This window comes from Mustela erminea, chromosome 14 (genome assembly GCF_009829155.1).
Source record: "Mustela erminea isolate mMusErm1 chromosome 14, mMusErm1.Pri, whole genome shotgun sequence".
In the NCBI taxonomy this organism is placed as follows: Eukaryota; Metazoa; Chordata; class Mammalia; order Carnivora; family Mustelidae; genus Mustela; species Mustela erminea.
Genome location: NC_045627.1, coordinates 81,336,731 through 81,364,154, shown reverse-complemented (window position 1 = coordinate 81,364,154; position 27,424 = coordinate 81,336,731). Strand labels below are relative to the sequence as shown.

General features: G+C 44.7%; 2 long non-coding RNA genes across 2 annotated transcripts in view; both read right to left on the bottom strand.

Moving 5' to 3' along the window:
• The window catches only part of LOC116573424, an 84,923-nt gene extending 70,254 nt beyond the window's left edge, over nt 1-14,669 (bottom strand). The window contains exon 1 of the long non-coding RNA XR_004278787.1: nt 14,252-14,669. This is a non-coding gene — a long non-coding RNA (uncharacterized LOC116573424). The remainder of the gene's footprint in view (nt 1-14,251) is intronic.
• A 5,597-nt stretch (nt 14,670-20,266) lies between these two features.
• LOC116573423 overlaps nt 20,267-27,424 on the bottom strand; it is a 111,536-nt gene continuing 104,378 nt past the window's right edge. Inside the window, exons 4-5 of the long non-coding RNA XR_004278786.1 lie at nt 26,381-26,431; nt 20,267-20,337 (exon numbers count right to left, since the gene is read on the bottom strand). This is a non-coding gene — a long non-coding RNA (uncharacterized LOC116573423). The remainder of the gene's footprint in view (nt 20,338-26,380; nt 26,432-27,424) is intronic.

The following is a 27,424-nucleotide window of genomic DNA, read 5'->3' as shown; positions in this document are numbered from 1 at the left end:
TAGTACTCACTGAGACTGAGAATAGGTCTCTTCTAGTCAGCCTGTAAAACCCCATGATTCATGAAACCTTTAGTAGAGTACACAGAAAGGGCTACCTTACTGATGAGAAATAATTAAAACTCGACTGAGCATAGCTCTGGTCCCACCTAAAAACATCAAAAGCAAGACCCAAAGGGCCCAACTGCTTTCAAGGAACCTAAATTTGTCAAAAACAAAGCTCAATAAAATGTACAGAAATTAAAAAAAAAAAATATTACACTTAACAAAATAAAATTTACAATGCCTAGCATACATTCAAACATTACCAGGCATGCAAAGAAGCAGAAACATATAAACCCTAAGGAGGAGAAAAAGGAATCAAAATTGACACACAACTGACATGAATGTTAGAGTTGGCAAAGACATTAAAAGAGTTATTACAATGATAATTCATATGTTTAAACGCTATGTAGAGATCTGGAATATATTAAAAAAAAGGACCAAAATTAAACTTCTAGAGGTTATGATGTCTTAGGTGAAAAATACACAGGATGAGATTAATAGCAGATTAGACATGGCAGAAATACATATTAGTGAACTCAAAGATATCACAGTAGAAACTCTCCAAAATGAAACAGAACTAAACAATTAAAAGAGCATAGTAAACTGGACAAAAGTTCAAGTGGCCCAATATATGTGGTATTTGAAGACTCCTAAAGAGAGGAAAGAAGGGAAGACTGAAAAACTATTTGAAAAATAATGGTTAAAAATTTCTAAATTTGATGAAAACTAGAACCCACAGATCCAAGAATCTCGACAAACCCCAAACACTTGTGCACACAAACACACAACATGAAGAAAACCACATCATAATCAAATTGCTCAAAGCCAACGATAAAGATAAACTTAAAAGCATTCCGAGGAAAACAAGACATGTTAAATGTAAAGGATCAAAGATCCTTTTGACTACAAATTTTTTGTAGGAAACAGTGCAAGCAAGTAAACCATACAAAAACATCCTTGAAATACTGAAAGAAAATAATGTCAACTAGCAAAAAATAGCTTTTAAAAACAAAAGTGAAATACTTTTTAAGACATACAAAGATAGGAAGAATATATAACCAGCAAAATCACACTACAAGAAATGTTACAGAAAGTCCTTCAAGCAGAAGAAAAAAACATACCCGTTGTTAATACAGATCTACATATAAGAATGAAGAGCACTGGAAATGTTAACTTCCTGGGCAAACATATGATTTTTTTTTCTTATTGCTGAATTTCTTTAACAGATAACTGATTATTAAAACAAAAGCAATAATGCACTATGGGGTTTATAACATACATTAAACAAAAGCATATGACAAAACAGCAAAAGCATCAGAACAAAAGAAATAGAAATATACTATTGTCAAGTTCTTATATGACATAATACCACTTTAATATGGATAGATTATGTTAAGTTACAATGCATACCATAAACCTTAAAGTAACCACCAAGAAAACAAAATATAGTTAATAAGCCAACAGAGAAGACTATATAGTAAAAAAAAAAAAATTCAACTAATCTGAAGGAAGACAGGAAAAGAGGAAAAAGAACAGTGAACAGTTCAAACAAATAGAAAAAAAGAGAGCAAGATGATTTAAACTTATTCATATGAATAATCACATTACATGCAAATGGTCTAAATACTAAAATCAAATATCACACTGGATTTTTTTAAAAATAAGACCAAACTATATGTTATATACAAGAAACATGCTTTAAATATTAAAATTTAATCTTAAAAAGGACTAAAAGCATGAAAAAAATATATATGATGCTAACACTAAGAAATGCTGGAGTGGCACATTTAACATAAATTTTAGAGCAAAGAATAGTGCCAGTGATAAAGTCATTTAACAATGATAAAGGAATCAATTCATCAAGAGAATATAACAATTACAGATATTCATGCCCATATTAGTGGAGATTTAAAATACATAAAGCAAAAACTGATAGAAACATAAGGAGAAATAGACATGTCCATAATTATAGTTGGAGGTTTCAATTCCCCTCTCAACCACTGGCTGAACACGGAGACAGAAGATTAGTATGGATAAAGACGGTCTGAACAACATTATCAACCAACTTGACCTGATCAAGATTTATGGAACACTCTACCCAACAATCATAGAAAACACATCATTCTCAAATGAAATTGGAATATTTTCTATTATCCTCAGTCATAAAAGCCTCAATAATTTTAAACAGATTCAAGTCATTCAAAGTATATTCTCTTATCAGACGGGAATTAAATTAGAAATAACAGAGTATCTGGGATATCCTTACTATTTGCAAACTGTCCAGTCTGGTTTTTGACCCCTTCATGATACAGACTCGACCATTGTTTATTATATTGTCGCCCACTCCTATACTAACAGCTAAAACTTACACAGCACTTTCTGTGAATATTTGGTACTCATAATGATTCTATAAAGTGAATGGTTTTATTCCTATTTTATAAGTGAAGAAATTAAGCCACAGGGCAGTAATGGAATCTCTTCGAGGTCCCAAGGTCTAGGAGTGTTCTAGCTGAGACTAGCACTGAGGCCGTCTGGGTCCATAGTCAGTGTCCTTAGGTACTACTATCTGGTCTTTCAATCCCATATCTGACCACTGGCCATTTCAAAGACAGCTCCTCCTCCTTTTTGTCTTTGCTCTGCCTGTTCCCTTTTCAAGACATGCTCTCTCCATGTTTTCTTGGCGGTCAGACATGGTCTCTACTCACCCTCTTCCTTTAAGCATCTCTCAATTTCCAACTCAAAAGCCATCTCAAATTTTATTCAATAAGAGTTCTCTGCTCCCTACAGGAATAACATAATTCCTTTTCTAAACTGAAGCACTCGGTAACAGGCAGAGTTTTTTTTCCTATGATTTCTATGGTAAACCAAGAAGAGTTAGATCTGCAATAGAAATCCAAAGCCCATCAGAAGAAAAGCAGAGGAGAGGCAGGCCGTGGTTTCTGAGTCAGAAATCAGAACAGGGAGGTTGACAAAACCAGCACTCCTTTTTAAATCTCCTTTCCCACTAGGTAAAGTTACTTTCCTAGTCTCACCTGTGGTCACTTCCTGGGCAGATATACTTAAGGAGTCCATGGCCAGACAGCCTAACCACTGCCTCAGAAGTAGGTCACTTACAGCTTCCTCTTTCCTAGTGCTCGCCTGCCCAACCAGGCTGGGCCTGCCTGCTTGTTCCGGGCATTTCTCTTGTCCACCTATAGACCTAAGGTTCTGCAGAGCATAACCTAGTTCCTGCATCCCCCTCCTGCTGTGGCACTCACCATGTCACAAAGTGACCTTTTCAAAATGCAAATCTCATGTAATTTCTAGCTTAACACCCTTCAATAAGATAAAGACCAAAATTCCATACTTGGCCTACAGGGCTCTACATAGCCTAACAGTACCAACCTCTAAGCCCAATCTCTCAACATATGCATGACTCTCTGAAACCCAGCCCTACTGGCCTTTCTCTCCACCCCCAACTCCAAATCTCTACTCCTAGTGAATTCCAACACTTCCTTTGGATTTCAGTTAAATTCTCTCTTTCTCAGGGAGGTCACCCCTGCTGACCTGTCAATGAGCCATTATAATTTCCAAGAGCAAAACGTGTCTGTCCTTCCATAGCCCCATCACAATGACAGTATTGCATTCACTGTACGATTTGGGAGGTTAGCATCGATCTCCACTAGACTATAAGCTCCTTGAGGACAGGTACTCTGACCATTTTGCATCCTCGGCATCTAGCTTATAGTTGGCCCTCAATAGGCATTTACTTGATGGGTGACAAAATTAGCCTGGTAACACAGGGATGATACAACAATATGGACAGATTGTAAAATGGACAATATTAGCTTTCTCATCTCTCATCGGACATGTTACTCTCCCTTCCTCAAGAAGCTTCCCACCTGGGGCACCTGGGTGGCTCAGTGGGTTAAGCCTCTGCCTTTGGCTCACATCATGATCTCAGGGTCCTGGGATCGAGCCTGGTCCTGGGATTGAGCCCTGCGTCGGGCTCTCTGCTCAGCAGGGAACCTACTTCCCCCTCTCTCTCTGCCTGCCTCTCTGACTACTTGTGATCTCTCTGTCAAATAAATAAACAAAATCTTTTAAAAGAAGAAGAAGAAGAAGAAGAAGAAGAAGAAGCTTCCCACCTGAAGCATCAAAGTGCTGGGAAATTGTCTTAAGTCCTAGTGCTCAGAAGGGCCCAGTGCCTGATGTATTTTAGCCATGATGTCTTTTAACGATTACTCTTTGGCTCCCCAACAAATTGATCAAATGCCCGTACTGTGGTATTTGCCACCATTCCACGCATTTAGTTTTACTATCGTGGTCTCCTGTCTGCTTCTGTGGCTTAAATGGATTTTTACAAAGCAATCCTCCCTGGAGCTTGAGGTTTCTGTACATGAAATTAGGCTGATGGGATTACAAATGAGTGACAGAGCAAAATTTAATCAAAGTGGTCATTCCAAATGAATGTAAATACATTTAGGATTTGGGAAAAGCTGATGCTAGTTTTATTTGCGCCTCTCCTACCTTGGAGACAACAATAGGGACCTTTCATTTATTTAATTTTATCATTGTCAAGAAATAACAGAACTCCCTGTTAAGTCCTGAGCCAAACAGATTTCAGGTGAACATGCTCTGCTCTGCACTGACCCACAATCAGCCTGCAGAGGTCACAGCTTTCCAATCCTCAACCTCCCCAGCCCTTTCTCCTGGTTCTCATGAATTCATTGGATTTCAATAGCATTCTGGATTTGGAGTTGGATATAAATTAACTTTCTCCTATTGGCTTTGTGTTTGTTTTTACCTTTTTTTTTTTTTTAACCCCCAAGGGATTAGACTGTATATCTCTAGAAATCTCTGGTTTTTCTCTAACACCATGTGTATACTTTGTCCACAGAAAGGACAGATGGAGAACAGGGAAGGATAGTGTTTTTTTCCAAACAGAAGAGAGAACAGAATTGCTTTGTGCGGTATGTCCTCCACACAGCCTGGTTTCCTGGTCTGATGTTGGAGCCCGAAGAAGGCAAAGAACAGATGCAAGTGTTGCCTGCTCCTCCCTTCTCCCAGAGATGTCCTAGGAAGCCCCCAATCTCACACAACTTCACCGGAAACCAAAGCTTCTGACTATACCCAAACATTGGAAGGAGAAGATTCTAGTATGTCCCAGAGCCCTGCCTTATCATGGCACGGCAGCCTCCTGCTAACACAGATCTCTGGGTCGTGTTCATTTCTGACACGCCAAGTTTTCTCTCTGATATTGACCGCTTCACATTCATCTCATTGGATCCTTAAGATGTTGCGAAGCAAGAAGCACAGGTTTTACCACCTGCATCTTAGAGAGAGAGAAACTAAGGCTCTTGGGACACCCCAGGGGGCTCAGTCAGTTAAGCATCTGACTTTGGCTCAGGTCATGAACTTGGGGTCCTAGGATCCGGCCTGGAGTTGGGGCTCCTCGCTCAGGAGGGAGTCCCTATATTCCTCTGCCCCTCCCCTCATTCAAGTGCTCTTGCTCTTAAATAAATAAAATCTTAAAAAAGAAAGGAAGGAAGGAAACAGACTAGGGCTCTAAGTAGACACCTTTTTCTGCTCGTCCAGCCTCCCCTCCCTTCCCAGATTCTGGCGTCTCCCACTCACTTAGGAAAAACCTCCACGCACCTCACGTTTGGTTTCCGCGAGGCTGGGAATCACTGGACATTGCTGCTGCCGTCTGTGCTGCCACCACCCGCCTAAGTTAAGAGAGGGTCATCGCTAAAAAACAAAAGCCAATCAGACCTTCTGTCCCCCACAACTTTGAACCAAGCAGAGAACTCAAGGCAGAAGGCTGTTGGAACGGAGGGACAGCCCACACGCCTACTGCTGAGATCTTTCCAGAGGCCTCACCGCCTCAATCCCCCTTCCTTCTGTAACCCTTCCAGTCTGTTCCCAACAGATCTGTTTTTCCTGCGTTCAGTTAATCATCGTTATCGTTGCTTACAAAGACGAACTTAACAATATGTTTGCGATCTGCCCGAGCTCTCAGTTTTGAATAAGATCACTGGTGTTCTCGGTGCTGTGCCCTGCAGTCGGATATAATGGTCCTGGTCTCCTGCCCAGCAGAGAGGAGACGGTAGGGCTAATACAAGAAATATAAAGGTAGTTCATTATCCAGGGCAGTGGTTCTTAACTCAGGGCGATTTTGCCCTCCACGGGACATGCAGTGATGTCTGGCGACATTTCTGGTTGTCACAAAGGTAGCGGGAGGATGGGTACTACTGGCCTGTTGGACATCCTACAGTGCACAAGACAGCCCCCCAATAACAAGGAAATATCTGGCCCAGAATAACAGCAGCATCTTTTAGAAACCTTGATTTGGAGAAAATTGAATTTTCTACCATATTAGGGTAACACCAGGCAGTAACACAAAAAAAGGAGGAGGGGAAGGAAAGAAAAAAGGCGGGGGGGGGGGGGTGGGAATGAACTGAAGTTTTCAGTGGCTTGACACTTTTTCAAGGTTCGCAGCGTGCTGTCGGGCTGGTGACTGTCCTTTCTGTAATGACCTGACAACCCGGACCTTCCCGTTATGTGACGCCACCAAGTTGCTACGGTACGGGAAGCCAGAGCGGGAGAGTTACGTGCCATCTCTTAAATACCCCAGCCGAGGGGTGACACCTGTCACTTCAACTCATGACCCACGCCGCCCAGAGCAAGAAGCCTAACTGCCAGGGGTTGGGGGTGGGGGAATGCATCGATATTGGAGAGTAAACAGTTCTGCCGCGTCACCCACGTGGCCCAGTGACCCTAGATGCGGAAATCTACCTGCTCCGTAACCAAGTTACACAGCTAGTTATCCGACCATCTCCTGTGCTGTGCGTTAGTCAGCCATCTCCCAGCACCTAGATGTTTTTTGTTTTCTTGTGCTTTAACCTCAAAGAATTACCTTACAATAGTAGCCCCTACTGCAGGCAATAATGCTTATCTCCAAGTAAGTGTCCTTGAGGCCTGTTTGGCTGGGTGGTCATTGAGCTATGACTGCAGTAGGCAGAACACAACCAGCAAAATTCCACTGATTCAAAGAGCATTTCCTCCCAAAAAGGACAAAGTCACATAAGTGAAATTATACCCGTACCTGATGCAGAGCACTCACAAGCAAGACCAATCTATTTTCACAGGAAATAGTTAGCTGGAGTCCCTCTGTGTAGAGAAGCCATCATGCAGTTAGAAATCTTTAAATATGCATGAAGTAGTTTCTCAATCATTTTGGGCAGTGTTTCTTTACCATGGGCAGGGTCACTCCCATGGCCTTTTCTAAAAATAAATGTCCAGGCTGACATTTTTAATTCAAGGGAAGTGTATTAAGATTATTGAAGATACAAATAAAGAATTTGATTACAGGGGTGCCTGGGTAGCTCAGTTGGTTAAGCCTCTCACTCTTGATCTCAGCTCAGGTCTTGACCTCGGGATGGTGAGTTCAAGCCCAGCATTGGGCTCCACACTGCGGGGTGGAGAACAAACTTAAAAAAAAAAAAAAAAAAAAAAAAAAAAAAAACTACAAATCTGATTACAGCTAACTGAAAAACAAAAGGGGAGCTCTTTCTAGAAGGATAGTAGAGAGCTTACAGAAACAAAGGGAGAAATGAACAGCCAGGGCTTGGGAAAGGCAGAAGAGGCAGGAACTGTAGGAAGTGCAGGAGCCCAGCCACTGTTCCAGGTCATTCTGAGTGCTTCCGGGCGGCTCACCTCTGTCTCCCCCATTTCCCCAGCGTAGCAGAGAAATGAGCTGCTGGACTGAGCTGATGGAGAAAGGTATCTCCACTCCTGGATCAGTCAGCTATGCGGGTATGTCTTCCACTAAACTGTACAAACTGGGCAGGTTACATAACCTCTGTGTGCCTCAGTCTCCTCAACTATGCACTGGAGATGACCACAGCACCCGCTCCCAAAGGAGCTGCTGTGATCTGTCCTGCAGTTCCAACTATTGTCTGAGTGGACCTAAAATATATATAATTTGGAATGAGGATTGGCTCTTTTTTTTTTTTTAAAGATTTTATTTATTTATTTGACAGAGAGAGATGACAAGCAGGCAGAGAGGCAGGCAGAGAGAGAGAGAGAGGAGGAAGCAGGCTCCCTGCTGAGCAGAGAGCCCGATGCGGGGCTCGACCCCAGGACCCTGAGATCATGACCCGAGCCGAAGGCAGCGGCTTAACCCACTGAGCCACCCAAGCGCCCCGAGGATTGGCTCTTTTAATCAGTAGATTTACTGAGTACTTTCAAGGAGTCAGACACCTCATGAAGCCTTTAACTTGTATTATCCCATTTAATCTTCCAAAGAGACTCAGGAAACAGGTACCTCCTGAGTGTGGTACCTTGCCTGGAGCATGGCAAGTGCTCCAAAAATGTCAAATGAAAGAATGAATGCATGAATGAATGAATTATGGTCCCACTGCCAACCATTTCAGCCAAGATGGCGGGGGGGTGGCAGCCACCTCTCAAAGCTGTGTTCCACTGACGACTGCAGGCCCTGTACGTGCCCAGCCCTGTCCACAGCCTGTTCCTCTCATGGGGCCACCACTCTAGTTGATGTTCCCTGCAGGGACCGGTGGCCCCTCTCTCACACTTACCCCGTTTTTCAAGAATGCATTCATTCTGTATAAAAGTACAGGACTTCTCATTTCTCTTTGATGTTTTAGAGTTTGTGTAAGTGGTGTGGGGTCCGAGAGCAGGCAGGTCAGGCTCCGTGATTATCCACAGTCCCCCATGTGACTCTGGGCTAGTGACTCTCTTTCTCTAAGCCTCAGTTTTACAGCCTGTGAAAGGAGCATGCAAGCAAGTGGTTCAACCGCTGTAATGTAGGATGGGGACAAATGCATGGAAAAAACAGCACAATGCTTGGTCCATAGCAGGGCTCCAAGCAGTAGGAGCTAAAATAAGATTTAGTCATCATTATTATGGATGCCATAGCTCACAAAGGAAACAGATGAAAATAAATGAATCCCAAAGCAGAAATGTACTTTTAAATTACATCTGTTTCCTTGATACTTGCTTTCCTTGAGATCTTCTGTTTTTCTTCTTCTATAAGACCTGATTCTAGAATTAGACTGCCTGGGTTTGAGTTCAGATTCACCACTGAGTAGGTGAGCGACCCTTGGGCAAGTTTCTTAACCTCTCTGTACTACAATTTCCTCATCAGTAAAATGTGATCATATTTGTAGCGAACTCTTGGGCTGTTGTAAAGAGTAAATGAATTTGTATTTGCAAAGCAGAGTGGTACCTATACACTGTAATACTACTTAAATCTGTTACATACATGACACAGAATGCAGGGGGAACTCCGGGTAACTTAGTATATCCCGTTAATTGGTTTCCAGACATTCTGTCTTGGTAAGGAGACCAGTTAGATGAGGCTTACTCCATTTTATTTCTGGGGTCACCATTTGATTGCTTTTCAAATTTAGATTACAGAAGACTTAGACCCGTGTTCATCCAGATCTACTCAACCAGATGGGAGGTGAGCTCACAGGCTCTTGTATGGACCCCAAATCACGAAACGCTTTGATCATTGGGAACTGCTGGGTCCAGCTGTTTTCCTGGCCTCAGTACAAAGAAGCGACAGCTACTTCAAGTTGACTTTGAGGCGATGAAAGTCTTATTAGGGCACCGATGACAAAAGGGTTCTGGGAGCTGGCAGATGGCACCTGGTACCGGGACCCTTCAAGTAGAGCAACAGCTGGAGGAGGAAGGTGAGATGCCCTGAGGCAAGGTGTTTTGCATACGAATTGCTGCATTTCTAATCAGTTTCCCCAGAGGCTTAGCAGAAGGAAGACTTCTGTAAAGCTTTCTCTTTAGGAGATACTGCAGGGAAGACAAAACTCCAAGCAACACCATCTTTCCCTTTTTAAAAAATTGTTGTAAACACATAGCAAAATTTATCCTCTATATATCTCGTTTCCCCAGCCCACCAGCAGCCACCATTCCACTTTCCTTTTTTGTTTTCTTTTGTTTTTTTTGAGAGAGAGAGAGAGAGAGAACTCGAAAGTCCCCGGGAGGGGCAAAGGGAGAGGTGAGGGAGCATCTCCGACAGACAGACTCCCCGCTGAGGGCTGAGGGCAGAGCCTGGCAGGGCCCCACCCCAGAACCCTGACGTCACAACCTGAGTGGCAAGAATTGGATGCTTAACCAACTGAGCCACCCAGGGTCCTGTCTACTTTCTGTTTCTATAAATTTCATTCCTTTAGATGCCTCATATAAACAGAATCATACAGTATTTGTTTTTTGTGATTGCTTCATTTCATGCGGCAGAATGTCCTCAAGATTCTTCCATTTTATAACACATGACAGTACTTCCTTCCTTTCTGAGGCTGAGTAATGTTAGGTCCCCTAATAATGGGTCCGTGATTAAAGGAGCGAGACTGATATAAAGCGAAGGTCAAGCAAAGCTTTATTCCGCGCCAAGCATCAAGGATCAGACCAAACGTTTGGGGCCGCATCTCTTACAAGAGAGGGCGACCTCTCTCTGCTTCACAGACTAGCTTTCTTTTTTTTTTTTCTTAAAGATTTTATGTGTTTATTTGACAGACAGAGATCACAAGTAGGCAGAGAGGCAGGCAGAGAGAGAGAGGAGGAAGCAGGCTCCCTGCTGAGCAGAGAGCCCGATGTGGGACTCGATCCCAGGACCCTGAGATCATGACCTGAGCCGAAGGCAGCGGCTTAACCCACTGAGCCATCCAGGCGCCCCACAGACTAGCTTTTAAGGGCAAAGGCCATGTGGTTGGGCCTGGCCACGCACAGGTGGCCAATGAGATTGTAACACAGAGAAAGCTGCACAGTCGTGTTAGGTCATACATAGGTGACCAATTGAATTACAATTTACCCTAGCAGATATTTGAAATAGCCTATCACCTTGGTCAGAATTGGCGCCCAAAAGGTGCCCAAAGGGCAGGGCCCATACTCCTTGGTAACTAGGGAGACAGTATGCACCCCACCACTGATCAGATGTCTCCACCTAACCTGACCCACCCTTGTATTTGGGCTTTGTTACCTGGGACTGGTTTCTGGGACTTGTTTTTGAGAAAGTCCCCTGGGGGAAGAGGGGCAGGGACAGTTTAAGGGTTAAACAACAAGGTTATTGTTTAACCTGGATGGAAGTGCTCTGGCTAAAATAGGTCCTTACAAGTAATATGTCATTGTATGTGTATACTACATTTTGCTTAGCCATCCATCTATCACTGGATATTTTGGTTGTTTCCACCTCTCTCGTGTGTGCCCACTATTTTTGTCTTTAAGTCGGCTTCATGCCCAACATGGGTCTTGAACTCATGACCCCAAAATTAAGAGTCTTGCTTTACCAACTGAGCTAGGTTGTGCCCCAGGTTGCTTCCACCTCTTCACTGTTGTGAATAGCACTACTGTGAACATGGGTGGGCAAATGTCTCTTCAAACCCTACTTCCAATTCCTTAGGAGATATATATATGTATCTACATACATATATATAATTTATTTTTATTAATTATATATATGTTTTTTGAAGTTTTTTTTAAGATTTTTATTTATCTGAGATAGAGAAAGAGAGAGCGTGTGAGCATGTGTGCCTGTGCACAAGCAGTGGGCTGGGCCTAGGGAGAGGAAGATGCAGATGCCGAGCAGGGAGCCTGATGCGGGGCCGCATCCCCCCACCATAAGATCATGACTGAGCCGAAGGCAGATGCTTAACCGACTGAGTCACCCTGGCATCCCTGGATCATATTTTAACTTTGCACGGAAGCTTCATACTGCAGCATTTTACATTCCCGCCAACTGACCGCACAAGGGTTCTGATGTCTCCACATCCTTGCCAACCCTGTTATTTTCTGCGGGAGGGGTGGGGGTTGGGGGGTTGTAGTCAGCATCCTAATGAGTGTGAAGTAATATCCCATTGTGGTTTTGATTTGCATTTTTCTGATGATTTGTGATGTTGAACATCTTTCCATATGCTTATTAGCCATTTGTATATAATCTTTGGAGAAATGTCTATTCGGTTTTAAAACCATTTTGTTAATTGGGTTATTTGATTTTTTATTGTCAGCTTACGGGAGTGCTTTATACATTCTGGCGATTAACCCCTTATCAGATAAGAGCTTTGCAAATATTTTCTCATACTTCATAGGTTGCCTTTTCACTCTATAGATTATGTCTTTTGATACACAAAGATTTTGAGCTGGATGTAGTCCCATTCATCTATTTGGTTTTATTGGCTTGTGCTTTTGATGTTGTATCTAAGAAACATTGCCAGGTCCAATGTTGTGAAGATTTTCTCTATATTTTCTTGCATTTTTGATGTCTTACATTTAGGTCTCTGATGCATTTTGAGTTAATTTTTGTCAGTGGTATAGACAAAGGTCCAACTTCATTCTTTAGCCTTAGGAAATTCTGTTTTCCCAGCACAATTTGTCGAAGAGATTCTTTTGCCTTCTTTCAACGTTCACGTTACAACAGAGGATCCGTAGGGCTGCTGATGCCCTCCTTACAGACTCAAGATGCCCCCACCCAGCCAAGGAAGAGAGGAGTTGAATTCACACCTCCCTCCCGTGAGCTGACTTCACGGTCCTTGTTCACCTTGCACTTGTAGACCCAGCCCTGACTTTGCTTCCACTCACTGGATATTCAACATTTTCAGCTCGGCTTCTGACCGTGGGGAGTCTGCTTTGCTTCATCTGTTTCTCTAGACTTCTGAAACAATCCTATATTCAATACCCAACCCCGTGAAGCTAATTTCTTTTGCCAAAACTTAACTCACCAGGTTTTGTTTCATCTCCTGAGTGCTTATTGATGTGGGAAACAGAGGCAAAAGGAAAAATTGAATCTCCTTCCTACTTACAGTCCATTGATAAGTCTTTGAACCATGCAGAGTGACCTTCCTCTGGGAGCTCAGCTGCCTCAATATTGACACTTTGCTAAGGGCAAATCTCAGCCCGACCCCCAGGATCCTGTTTGTTTACTTTAAACAGAAATTCCTTTGGAAAATTCCTTTGTCTTGACCCCCCAAGATATATGTCAGCAGTCATCCTGCAAGCATATGGCCCGCTGAGATACATCTGAAGGGTCTCAAGACTGAGTTTTTACTAAACAGTAATAAATGACATTTTCCTAATAATAGATAGCCCCACTGAGGGTCCTGGAAGCATTGTTTCCAGAATACTATGGAGGTTTGCTTTATCCCTCACCCATACATAGTATTCTGGAAACAATCCAGAATACATAGTATTCTGGAAATAAAGTTTTATCCCAACTTGAAAAGATAAAATCAGCCACTCATCACAAGCCTGGTGAAGCTCTTTCCACCCATGGGTCCTACACCTGTGCTTTGGTAAAACCACCTTTTTGTACCCAAAGACATCTCAAGGTTTCTTTCCTGACCATTTGCTCCAAACCTCAATATTTCCACATCACTTATTAATCAGAATTATGATTTTCCCCATTTCTGAACATTTGGGAGACTCTGGCAAAATAAATTCTGATGTTCTTTTTAATGGGTTATTTTAGTTATTTAAATTCTATCTCCTTGCAAAAACTATCTATAGCAGCTTATTGTGTAGTAACTTCATCTCATTTTCTGAAAGCTCACTGATGGCTTTAACTTAGGCCAACTGACAGAGGATAAAGCCACAATGGTCCACCCCTTGTCCCCTGAGCATTATATGTACTGCCTCTAACCATCCTTAACTTCCAAATAAAGACAGTAGCAAAACCATGTTTCCACCTGCCTTCATGCTACTCTTCCTGGAACAATCGAAAACACACTCCCCAAAAGAGGCCACAGGTCTTTCTATACAACTTTGGGTCATTCTCTTTCTTCTTTTGAGTCACACTTTCCTTTTGATCTCCTGTAACTTAAATACTGAGATATAAAGTTAACTGCTATTTAACACATCTTATGTAGAATGGTGGGGGGAGAGGAAGAGGAGAATAAAACCGTACGTTCACAAGTACGGACACGTCAACACAGAGGAGAAATGTGCATAACTATTATAGCTTCTGTAACTTATTTCTGCCATAGCTGGTAGAACTTCCTTCTTTCACTATTTACTCCATATGCATTTTGCCGCCAGCAAGCATGTCAGCCAGTCATGATTCCTTGGCTGGTGAGATGACCCCAACCTTTGATTCTAAAGGGTCTAGGCTATTAGAAGCCCTGGCTGAATTTTATCATTGTGGTTTTCCATTGACTTTAATCACAGGCCATGGGCAGTCTAAGAGGTACCAAGAGGTACTTACCTGTGCTGCAGAGAAGCAACCCTTGATAGTCAGGAACACTCAGCCCAGCCAGTACAGAAACTCTTCTTTGCCTGTTGAGTTGCTGTGATGAAGAGCGCGAAGTGGCCAGTTGGCGGCCTCGACTTCCCATTTAATAGAACCCCTGCTGTGTCTCCTGGTGGAAGCAATCATCCCTTGGGAACTAAGACCTCTAGACAAGCAAAACAAAAGTCTCAGACATGGAAAGTAAGATTCACTTTTGGGTCACCAGGGAGAAGAAGAAGAAGAGCCACCCTGATATTCTTTCCTTGACTCCCAGTCCCAAGAAGGTTATGGTGAAAACAGCACCATATATTGGCTCCGAATTTAGAGCAAATGATTCCAGGCCTACAAGGTGTTTTTGCCCAACCAGCACTGTAAACAGATATTCTAAAAGGCAATTCAGGGCTTACCAGGTTAGCTGCTTCAGGACAAAGCAGATATGGTTAACCAGTAAATTCCATGAGGAGGTATCTACTGACGCCTTATCCACTCCAGCCCAGTCTCACATATACTGCTTACATGGGATGATGGAATGCTACACGGCACAACCAACCTTATGGCTGAGCAAAGCATGGACAACTTTGGATGACATCTATAACTTGGATGACACCTAATTTATGATAGGTGGCTCAGGTCACTTGGTCACTTAATGGCCTGTGGTTATGTATCTGGTGTTGCCCAGTTGCACCTGCAGATTTCTGTGATTTAAGACGAAAACAAAACAAAACACACACACACACACACACACACACACACACACACACACAAGAAACACTTGCCTCAAGTTATCCAGTACACTTAGAAACAACCAGCCAAACCACTATACTCCTTACTTTCACTAACATATTTGATGGCAGCAATTACTTGGTTATCCCCAGATCTATGGGAGCAGATAAAGAAATCTATGGAAGGTGGCTGACTCCCCATCTGCGATGGGTCTGAAGTCACTGTAGGGTGACAGGGATGGAAGTCAGGAAGAAAAATGAAGAGAGAGAGAAAAGGATACATTGGGAAATGCAAAGATCACCTAGAACACACAACGACAAACTGGAACCCACACAAAAATTGGAACATGTGTCTGTCTCACCACACTGACACTGATGACATGGTAACTGGCAGAAGCTGACTTTCTTTTTGCCACAGAGTTTACATACACCTGCCCCAGGACCTGGAGAAGCTGGTGGAAGAGGTCCAGCAAAAGCTACAGGAGCTCTGAGCTCACCAGCACCATACAGTGACTCAGCAACAAGACGAGGGACCACCAGGGGCACTCAACACTGACCTTCAGAGGACTGTGGCTGCCACTTCACTTCTGCTGCTAAATTTTGCACAATATCCTTTGATGGCCAACCCCAATCTAGAATCAGACATGGCAAGGAATTCTGGGAAACACAGTTCCACCGCCAGTGACATGATATAAACCCAATACAAAGATGGAAATCATTTCTCAGATTGCTGGGAATCTCCAGGAACAGTTTTCCAGGAATAAATTTCCTACTCAGTGTCACTTTTTTTCCTTTGACATTCATATACATTTGACGGCAATTATCATGTTTGATTATGATCATCATCACAGCTCATCCTTATCACACATTTATGATATGGCAGATATTAGCCAAATACTTTGCATCTTTAGTTCACTTAATTCTCACAATCATCTTATGGGGTAGGTCTTATTATGTCTCCATTTTACAAATGAGGAGATGGAAGCCTGGGGAGAGGTTACATAGGTTTCCACACCTGTATAGAGAATAAGAAGCCGGGCAGGCATCCAAACAGGGTCAGTCTGACTCCCTTGTCCTTTCCCTTAGCCACTAAGCTGTAATATCCATAACGTCAAGCAAGATTCAAATATCTTAAATCATTCACAAATGGAAAGCATAGACTCTATGAATTCAGTTTTTAAGGGAATAATTTAAAGAATATGTATAATTATAAAAATCTAAATTTACACACTTACACTAATTGAGGGGTACCATAAGTTGCTTCAAATCCCCAGACGAGCATAAGATTCTATTACTCGTTTCAAAAGCACTATGATATCAAAGTATTTATATTCAGCTCGTATAGGATACGAGAGCAATTTAAAGTAATCAGATGAGGTGTTATAAAAACGAGGTAAGAGAAATGCACGTTCACACGTTCGTCCATGCCTTTAGCTAATATTTCTCAGAGCACTGTCTGAGTAAGAGGTTATGGGGCATAAACTAAGACCTACTGAGAGGGTTGAGTCCATAAGGAGAGGTGAAGCATCCAGAGAGGGGATGTGGCAGTTTCCCTCTTAGAAACCAGCACCCAAGGCAGACGGAGCATCTGAGAGATGGAAAGATTCAGTGAACAAGAGTTTAGTGGCGGAAGAGAAATGTCATCTAAGCCTGATTTCTCTCCTCTTCATTTTTGGCATTCGTAGAAATCCAGATCTATTGGGGGATCTCAACACATGTTTAACCTTGGAGGCCAAAGAGCCTTAAATTCCATGGAAAAGATGACATCCAAGGGAGTCATGAGAACTGGGTCCTCTTTTCCTGTTTTTTCCACTAACTTGCGGGGTGGCCCACTTCCTTTTTTCTCTAGGCCTCAGTCTTACTGTCTGTAAAGTGGAAGAAGTGGGGGGGGGTCTTCAGGACAACAGATTTTCTTTCTAGTTTTAAATTTGGCATTCTAGGACACTAGACAGTTTCACGAAGAGGAATGTCTTAAGCCTCCTCAGGAAGTTACACGCTTGGCGCAAAGCGAGGCTGTTGCCACTGCCGTGGCTCCAGCTGATTTTTATTCTGTCATTTTCTTCAGTCTCAGTGGTAGATTCATCTGGATCCACCATTATTCTGTCATTTTCCCGCAAGGCCACCAGATGGCTAAACTCAGAAGTCCATCTGTGCTGCAGGACAGAACCAAGAGGGCACGATCCCCAGTGGAAACCTGTTGCCCCAAACCCTTCCTGCATCAGGGAGACAGATTCATTTCACAGAAAGATAGTACTGGAAAAGCATTCTTAAGACCAGAGCAAACTCTGCAGACTGAATAAGATGAAAGGACATGTCCTTGACAACCATATTTAGGATGAGTGAAAAGCAAAATGGTTTTAAGTGATCAGGGTACAAAAGCAAGTAGATCGAGCTACACATTACCAAAAAAAACCAAAAACAAAGAAACAAAAAAAACCCTGTGTGTATCTGTGTGTATCTGTGTGTGTCTGTGAGTTCTGTGGAGAGTTTTTAAGATGGGGAAGCATTCACACACCATGGCTCCCATTTAAGAATAGCTACTGCCAACTGCTAAGAAATGCCAGTCACTAGACCAAGCACATGACACGCATTATCTCACGTAATCCTCACATTAAGCTCATGATGGATGCTATTTCTGCCCCATTCCACAGATGAAGACAGCCACAGACAGGGGGAAATGCTTGCCCAAATTCCCATGGCTAAGAGAAGAGTCTGGACTTGAATCTGAGCCTAACCCCAGACACCGCCTTTCTTCTATTTACACTGGCCTTTATAAAGAACAAGAATTGGACTCCTCCTAGAGAGGACCAAACACAGCTGGATGAAGTTTCAGTGTGAGTACTCGTGCCCTTGGACATCGGCCTTGGTCAGGTTGAAGGGTGTGTTGAGATCCATGTTACACAAGTTGAACATGGATGAGGGAGCACATTTGTTCACATGTCCTAAATAAATGCTACATGCCTGGCATGATGTTAGGAGCTGTAACACAGAAGAGCAAACAGCCTAAAACAATGAGGCCACTGCTGCCCTAGAAACATGGGTGAAAATTCGAGGGTGACCCAGACTGACAGGGCTAAACTGTGCTTGCGTGGATTGCTGAGTCTTCTCAGAGAATGCCTCTGAAATGAGCTTCAAAGCCCAGTAGGAGGTCATCACTGAAGGAAGGAAGAAGGGGTAAAGCTGAGAAAATGAAGAGGAGTCTGAGAGCCCCAGACTCAGCCCCCCTTGCTTTCTAAGAGTGTCTGAAGCCACTGCCCCTGGGCTCCTGTCACGAATGCTCCAGTTCTCTCTAATAAGCAAGGCTGACCCCGGATCTCCCCCTCCGCGGTGTGGTTTGAATTAGCAATCTGGAGGTGAGGCACCAGAGGCTCTGCCCGCTCGGGAAATGGATGGAGCGTGGATGCCAGCTTTTCTGTCATCAGCTGCGAGCCAAAACCCACGTGGTCCCCCGAACATGTGGGCAATAACGTGTTTTATTCTTCCAGACTCCAGAAGAAAGGGGTCAGTGAGCATTTAACATTCTAACAGGAACTGGCTCGATCATTCTGTGTTTAGAGCCCAGAAGCAGCTTCCTGCTCCTGATAGAGAAGCTTAAAATTTTTTTAAAAAGAGAACGAAAGAAACCTAGAAGTGAGCCAGTGGGGGTTGAGGACGTCACTCTGAGAACTGAAGAATCCTCCTGGGTTCCCCTCCGCCCAGCTCTCCTAACGTTTATACAAAGCCTTGTAGAGGCAGCTTTAAGAATCTGGAATTATACTTATAAATAACCAACCATGCCTATTAAGAGGACATATGGAAAGAAAGCCACAACTGGGCTGCAAATGCAGGAGAACAGCAGCTTCGTTCACCGTGTGGATCTCTAATTTGCCGCCATGCATCCGGCCACACCCTCTTCCACACCAGGCTCCCTTCTGACTGTTCCTGGAGTTCCTTCCTCATCACGGCCCCAGATCATCTACAGATTTTCCCAGCTCTTTCCACCGGAGCCGCCCAGAGCCTTTCTTTAAATTTTACCTCTTCCTTCAAATTTGTTTCTAGGACAAAGACTAGTGTTTAGTTGCAGTCAGTGTAACTGAAGAACAGAAATCCTTGACATTCGACAAATTCCTAATGATGACTATCTGTTTTACTCCCTCTCCGGGATTGCCTGGCACACTTTTACCTTGTATTTCACAATGGCTTTGTTCCAAAAATATTGTTATCCAACTTTTGAAAAGTAAATCAAGACCCTATGTTATAGATGGCCATCCTTCTGCTTAAGGAAAACCCTTAACTACAATAGTTTACAGACTAAACAGAATGTCCTATAAATATTTGTGTTGGGTCCCCCCAAAATTGGGTCCCCCAATAATGGGTCCGTGAATAAAGGAGAGAGACTGATACAAAGCGAAAGTCAAGCAAAGCTTTATTTCGCGCCAAGCATCAGGAATCAAACCGACCGTCAAACAGACAGGTCAGGGCCGCCCCTACAGAGAGGATGACCCCTCCCTGCTTTCCAGACTAACTTTTATAGAGCAAAGGCCATGCGGTCGGGCCTGGCCACACACAGGTGGCCAATGAGACTGTAACACACACAGGAAACTCCACAGTGATGCTAGGTGACCAATTGAATTACAATTTACCCTAGCAGATATTTGAACCAGCCTATTACCTAGTTCAGAATTGGTGCCCAAAAGGTGCCCAAAGGGTGGGGGCCCATACTCCTTGGTAGCTCGGAGACAGTATGCGCCCCCACTGATTGAATACCTCCACCTGGCCTGACCCACCCTTGTACTTGGGCTTTGTTACCTGGGACTGGTTTCCGGGACTTGCTTTTAAGTAAGTTCCCCTGGGCGGGGGGCAGGGGGAGTCAATTTAAGTTTTACAACAAAATGGCAGTTCAGCCAGGGTGGGGCCACTCTGGCTGAATAGGCCCTTACATTTGCATACTCACAAATCCATTTTATAAGTCATATTTTAAGTGTATGAAAAAATCATGATACTACCCTCTCTAACTTCTATATATTTTGCATGTGCCTATTATACATAGTCATTGATAATCATCATTAATATTAAGCCTTACAAAGAGCTTCATTCCACCAAATTATTGCTCCTTCACAAACATGACAAAACTTCAGCTTCCACACTTTTAAAATAAGTGGCAAGTGTAGGCAGGAAATCTCAAACTCAAAAAGGTTTAGTGATCACTGACATCAACTGGTGATAGAGTGATTTTTTTTCAGGCACGTCTGAAAATTAAGGCAATTAAATTTTTACCTAGCTCGGAGGCGATTTTGTAAGATATTTATATTCGCAAATGAAGTTCTATTTCTTCCCCCAAAGTCTGCTTACTGAAAAAGTCTAGGGAAAAAAAAAAAAAGGCAATACACACAGATGAACTTCAACGAATCTGAATTACCAGGAAAGTTCTGAGCAAGGGCAACTGTTAGGTAAAAAGAAACTTTAAGAAGTAACCAGGGATAAGACACAGAAACTCTTCATGCATACTGATTAAGTTCCAGAACGTAGGTGAGGTTCGGTGGGCTGAGGTCCGGAGCCGATGACCAAGAAAGAATTCTTGAGACATGTTTGGTGCAAAATGGTGGTTTATTAAAGCACGGGGACAGGACCCGTGGGCAGGAAGAGCTGCTGTCCTGTTATCCTGAGGAGTGGCTGATTATATACACAGGAGTTGGGTAGGTGAGAACAAAGGGGTGATGTTAGTCTCTAAGGAATTTTGGAAGCAAGGTCTCCAGGACCTTGAGGGGCTAGCTATTGTTGAGAGAAAGGTTATTTATTACTAGTAGTAAAAATCTTCTTGTGAGACCCTTTAGATGTATATCAATGGGCAATATGCTTGGGAATGATTCTCTGACACTATCTTGGAGATCTAGAGATAAAGTTTCACATTTCTCCTATCAAGTGTCCTTGTTAGTGAGATCTGGGTTTAGAAGAATTTTAACTTTATTCAGGGCTTGAGGAACTGAGTTATTTGCCTCTGGAAATTGTGCTATTGATAAGGTAACTTCTTTGTTGTATATCTCTAGGATATTGGTAAACCAAAGGAGACTCCTGTCTTGCAGGATTGTGATCTCTGTAAGTTAACTATTTGTTTTTCTTTTAGGGCAGTCAGGGGTGCCTGAGGAATGTCACACACATTACGGAGGGGAGCGGGTTGAGAGGGGGTACAAGGTGCCAGCTTCTTCTTTGTCCTCAGGCAGCCTCCTGCTCCCTCATCACATACTATCACAAAGAAAGAAAACTAGACTACCAAAGGAATTTGTTTTTTTAGCTCGCCTCCATTACTCTGTTTCTACCCTTTTGGGGACCTGAAGTCTTACGTTTCTGCCTAGAGTCCCCCACAAGTAGCCCTCTAGGCAAACCATCTGAGGCATTAAAATGTCTGATGACCCAGAATCCCCTCACCCTCCTTCCCCATAGCTATCCAAGTCCGTCTTCATGCAGCTCTCCAGAAACATTCTGTGACACAGAGCAGCATCGCTGGAAGTGCGGTCGGTGGACCAGCAGCATGGCATCACCAGATGCTGGTTGGAAATGCAAATTCTCAAGGTACTGAAATCAGTTGCTCAAAGAGATACCGGCGCTCCGCGTCCATCGCAGCTTTATGCACGACACCCGACAGACACATGGAGACAACCTACGTAAATGGATGCATGTACAAAGAAATTGTGGTGTGTACATAATGGGTGCTTCAGCCTTAAAGAAAAGGAGGTCCTGCCATTTGCAATAGTGTGGATGAACCTGGCGGACACCATGTTAAATGGAAGAAGCCAGACAGGAACGAACAAAATAAAATGGCGAGGTGGGGTGGGGGGCGCGGCACCTGGGTGGCTCAGCTGTTTGAGCACACGGCTCTTGGTTTCAGCTCAGGTCATGATCTCAGGGTCCTGAGACTAAGCCCAGCATGGAGTTGCCTGTCCCTCTCTCTCTGCTCCTCCCCACCCTGTTGGCTCATGCTCTCTCTCTCTCTCTCTTATAAATAAAATCATTAAAAATAAAATTTTTAATGCATGATCTCATTTATACGTGAAATCTAAAAAAGTTGATTTGACAGAACCAGAGATCCAAACAGCAGATACCAGGGGTGGAGAGGCGGCACTGAAAATTTTCTGCATGGATTTCAGATTCCTTCCGTGGCAAAAACAGAAAGCGTGCTTAACTATGGATGGACCCGTTAGCGGGCTTTGTTGCAGTAATCATCCCACTATTTGTATCAAATCACATTGTATGTCTTAAATATACACAATTTTTATTTTAAAAAATAATGACAAAGAAATGCAAATTCTCAGGCTTCCACCCACTCGAGAAGAATCAGGGGCCTGTAACGCCGTGTTTTAACAAGATTCCCATGTGGCTCTCGTGTACATTCAAGTCTGAGGCTCCCTGACAGAGAAACCACCAGAGAGAACTCCAGCATGGACAGATGGGCCAGAGGCAGGACCCCTTTCAACGAAGGGATTCTAGTTCGCAGCACTTTACCCACTCACTGAAAGCCAATCCCTGACATATGAAATGCAAAACGAAAAAACTGGAAAGTGGTCTAAAGTCTTACTGAATAATTTCCCTGAACTCTGGATGTGAGGATTCAAAATTAATGACTCAAGGTTATTGGTAATGAATGGTATGTCTCACTTAGTTCTCCGGGTCTCCAGAGAGAGGCTAATTGGGGCCCATAAATTAGAAGAAATTATTTAACAAGTTGATTAATGTTCTGAGAAAAGGGGCGGGGCCCCAAATGGACACATTCTGCTGATTTCTGAAAAGAGGATTTAATTAAAATCAATTGCTGAGCCCCACTGTACACAAGCCGGATCAATCTCTCCTGCCGGAGTCTCGTCAATGCTCAAGAAGAAGAAAACAAGGCCGCGGCCAGCAGGATTCCAGAGAGATTCAGGGTTTGAGGAAAGGCTATTTGTCGCCTTCAGGAATGTAAATGTATAGAAGGAAAAATCAAACATCGATTCCAGGCAAGAATAGATTTTCCCGTAAGTGCGAAAGGGGAGACCCAGCCCCTGGCCCTCCAGACTTAAGTAAATTATTCTCCCAGGTTAAGCCACTGTCAGGCTGCACTGAGGAACCCCAGCGTTTGCTGTGTTGTTGCGATGATTTGCCTAAGCTGGGGCTGGGGTCTGGGGAACAGATGGGGAGTCTGGCGGTGGGGACGGGGGGCCAGCACAGCAGAAGCCTCACTCCTTGGCAAGTGGCCTCTTGGCACTGCAGATGACCCAAGGTAGTTTGCACGGGCCCAGACTTCTACTCACTCCCCCGACCATGGCCTCCGTCAGTTCCCAGAGCAGACAGGCCTACAGGTTCTCCCTCCTTCCCTATAAAGGCCCTGAGCCACCACCCCATCCCCAGAATCTCAGGGTCCTGTTCCAGTTGGCCCTGCTCCCCCAGGCTGCAGCCATGGGGTCTCCTGGTAGAGAAGCTGACCCACATTTGAAAAGCACTGAATCTGGGAAGGCCACACAGTTAGATGGAGCAGCAGGGAGGACACAGAAACACAGGCCTGTGGGCAGTGCGGCCGGCGACCCAGTACCTCCCCAAGACACCCACTTCCTGCTCTTGGAACCTGCGAACATGACAGGGCAAAGGGACAGAGGGCTCAGATGCCATCACGAAGGCTGTCGGCCAGCTGACCTGTGGAGAGGAGCTTATCCTGGCTGGCCCAGTGGGATCCACCTCATCACCCGAGTCCTTCAAGGTAGAAAGAGGAGAAGCAGAAGACAGAGTCCGGGAGTTTTCCTGTGGCCAGGCCTCGACCTACTGCTGCCGGCTTGGAAGTCAGCAGAAGGGAAATGCAGGCCATATCCAGAAGTGGAAAGGCAAGGAACTAGATTCCCCCGGGGGCCTCAGAGAGGAAGGCAGCCCCACTGACCTCTTGACTTTAGCCCAGGGAGCCCCACATGGGGACCAATGACCTACAGTGAGCTCCTGTACGTGCCGCGTTTGCTGTTTTAAGTGGCTCAGCGGCAGTCCCTGGTCACCGCAGATGGGAAGTTCACACCAGCAAGTGCTGAGGGGGCGGGGCCTCTGCGCAGGGGCCCCTGCGGGCTTGGCGGGACTCTGGGTCTCAGGGTTGGATGGGAACCGCCACTGCCCGGCCGGCTGGGAGAAGTGGCAAGGAAGCAGAGAGGAAAACAAATACCTTGTTTCTAACCATTAGTCCATGTCCTGAGGTCTCACCAACACTACACTGGTGCAAATTCAAAGAAATAAGGTCAGCGCCCTCAATATTGATTGCATAAACCAGATCTGATTCTGAAATGAAGCTGTGTGCTTTTCCCTCTTCAGAACAATCTTCACAAGGCAACCTCATCTTCAGATAATGTCTCAACATGACATTATGGGGCTGGTAAAGTTGTTTTTAATGTACGAAAGGAAAAATGGAAGCTGGCGTTTAATATTTTAAAAATTCCCTATTTTGTTGGGAATATTTTGACTTCAATAGCTAATTAGATGTTGTAACAGTGTCTAAAATACACATTCAAGGTTTTTTGTTGTTGTTGTTTTCCAGATTTGTGTAAACCCTGACTTTGGCACCACTCTGGAAGTGACAGCCTCAAAAAACGGGCAGTTATTGTATTAAAGGAATAGAAACGGGACGGGTGATTTTCAGTGGCCTCTAGAGAAAGAAGCCCAAGGGTTGTCCATCACACTCCATCCATCCCCGTCTGCCCGTGGTGGAGAGGAGGCTCTGTTAGGGCCAACTGGTCAGCCTCCAGGGCAAGGCTGAGCCACGCTTACTGGTGAGGTGAGCACTGCAGGAGTAAAAGGACTCCTGTGTCTTCTAAGCTGAAGGGCCAGTGTGCTCTGCCCACACAGCAGCCGGACCATGACTGTCCTGGGCATGGGGACCACACTGGGTGCTCTCTTGCCATTGGATTCTGTGTATGAGGCCCAGGGGGCAATGCTGTGTATCTTTCCTCTGAAGCCGTTCAGGTTTAGGTAAGGTGAAACCTACCTTGCCAGGGAGATCTGAGCTGGGTCTCAGGTCCGAAGACCAATGAACAATCAAGTGTCAGAGGGGTAGACTAGGCAGAGCTTGACAGACAGAACCAGTAGAGTATGTACAGGGATATATAAGAGGAGATGTATTGTAGGAATGAGCTCACACGACTGTAGAGATGGCGACGACCCCCCATCCGCCAGAGCCTGGAAAGCTCGTGGTGTCGTTCAGCTGGAGTCGCACGGCCGTGAACCAGGAATGCCAGTGTCCACGGCCAGAGGAGATGGGACCATCGGTTCAAGCAGAGAGTGAATCCACTCCCTCCAGACTTTTGTTCTCTTTGCCCACCCCCCAGATGTGATGGGCTGCCCCATTTACTCAGCTCACCAATCCAAATGCTAATCTTTCCTGGAAACACCCTTACACACACACCCGGAAGTATTTTGGGGGCTCTCTGGGCCCCGCACCACTCAGCCCAGTCCAGGGAACACAGAAAATCAGCCGCCACGCAGGGTTCTTTCCACCATTGTGCTGTGTGTTTCCCTCTGGAAAGCAACACTGGGGCCAAGGCCAATTTAGAGGAGTCCCAAAGCCACAACCACTGCCCAAAGCCATCCAACCTGCCCTGCAGATTGTGATGTTTGAACAAGAGGGAAACAGGGGAAAGATTTGAGAAACGAGAAAGAGAGAGGAGGAAGGACGGGCATTCGCTTCTGACCCGCAGCCAGTTGGCCTCCCAGCAATAGTCATCTGGTGCCTTGTCTGAATGGCCTTCAGGACTGTTGGGGTGTCGGGGGAAGACCCAGCACTACCCCTCCTAATGTCTGAGCCAGGAGCACGCGCACTGAAGGGAGCATACAGCACAGGTACAGCTTGCCGGCATATTTTCTTTCCACGCAGAACTTTGGAAACATAGGATTCCAGTTCCAAAGGACTCATTTGGAAGCACGAAGCTCAGCATGGTAGTATGCGGGTGACGCGTAAAACCCTGCGCACGGAAAACAGAACGTGCATCTTCCCTAGGCTAATGAGCCCTAAGCGAAGCTTTTCTTGTTCTCCTCCTTCGCACGTACTGGAGCGCTCCGCTGGAGGAGGGTCGTGAGCCGTCAGTCCAGCCTGTGCTTTACAATATGCATTTGTTGGAAAATTGCAGCTTTCAAAACAGAAACCTGGACCTCAGGGGATAAAGGGAAGCGCAACTAATATATCCTGAGGTTCTGTAACATTATTTAGAGATGTGTCCTATCTATCAGATGATGCATGATCAAGTGCTATTTTTCAGAACTTCGAGAAGGGAAATGGTGTGGAAGGAAGGAGGGGCAGTGGGGCATTCTGTAATTTATCAGACTTCGCAAAGCAGCTCAGTTCTGTGTGTGTGTTCCCTGCAAGGGTGTGCATGTTAAGCACTCTCCTTCCCAGGTCTCAAATTCTTACCTCAGGCCAGGACATTCACCACAATATTTCCACATGTGGCAGCTTTTGTCCCTGAGAAGATAGAACCAAGGTAATTTGATCAGTAGAACAGAAATGATCCATGTCTCACTGAGCCCATGGCAGACTTCTGCTGCATTTTAAAGACACTGGCATTTATTATCATTGATTACTTGGCTTTTAATTTGACATTTAAGACAGCTCCTTGTCTCTGAGGCATTCAAGACATACAGACGTTTCCTTTTTCCTCTAAGTTAACATTTTGCCTTTCTTCGAAGCTCATCATTCTTAATCTCCTTTAAACACTTCCTCAAAGCCAACAGCTGTCTTTAGCCTTGCTGCCCAAAGTATTTCTGGTAACGATCTCACAAGCCTGACAGTGTATTTGAACTTCCATCCTCAACGACATCTGTCTTAGTGAGGCCTGCGGTCCTTGTGGCCAGGAGCCCCAGCTCTTCACACATTTCTGTAAATCGTCTCGTGAGCTCACAGCCTTCAGGAAATTCCCCCACCGCGACCGCGGGGATCCCTCTCCATCTCCACCCCTGGGACCTGGGTCATCCCTGTTTTATGGAGATCTCTTAACTAGGCCCATTAATTCTGCAGTAAGCATTCTAACTGCAGATCAGCTCCTGTGCTCCTGTGCGGCTTGATTTGCCAACTGGTCTATTTCCCAAAGGCGCCAAAGGGATCTAATTTACAACATCCTTAAGGAGGGCTGTGATTTGTTGTTTTCGCGCAGAAGCTGGAAAGCTCTCTGAGGAGCTCCCTCCACGCAGGAGGAACATTCGCCCGCGTTGGGCCCAGCACAGCGCCCCTGTGGCTCCAGAGGCTGGAGGTGGCATCAAGGCAGACGAGTGCATTGGGATTCCTGGATAGCAGGCAGGAAGCCCACCCAAGGAAACCTTGGTCTTGACCACGGTCTCCCCTAGGCAGACAGGCCATCGGTCAGTGGTGGAGACAGAAGGCGGGGATCGCAGGGGTCCCGGCAGAGGGCCCTGGGGCTGGAATTCAGTTCTCACACGTGGGTGATTTGGCCCCAGGTTT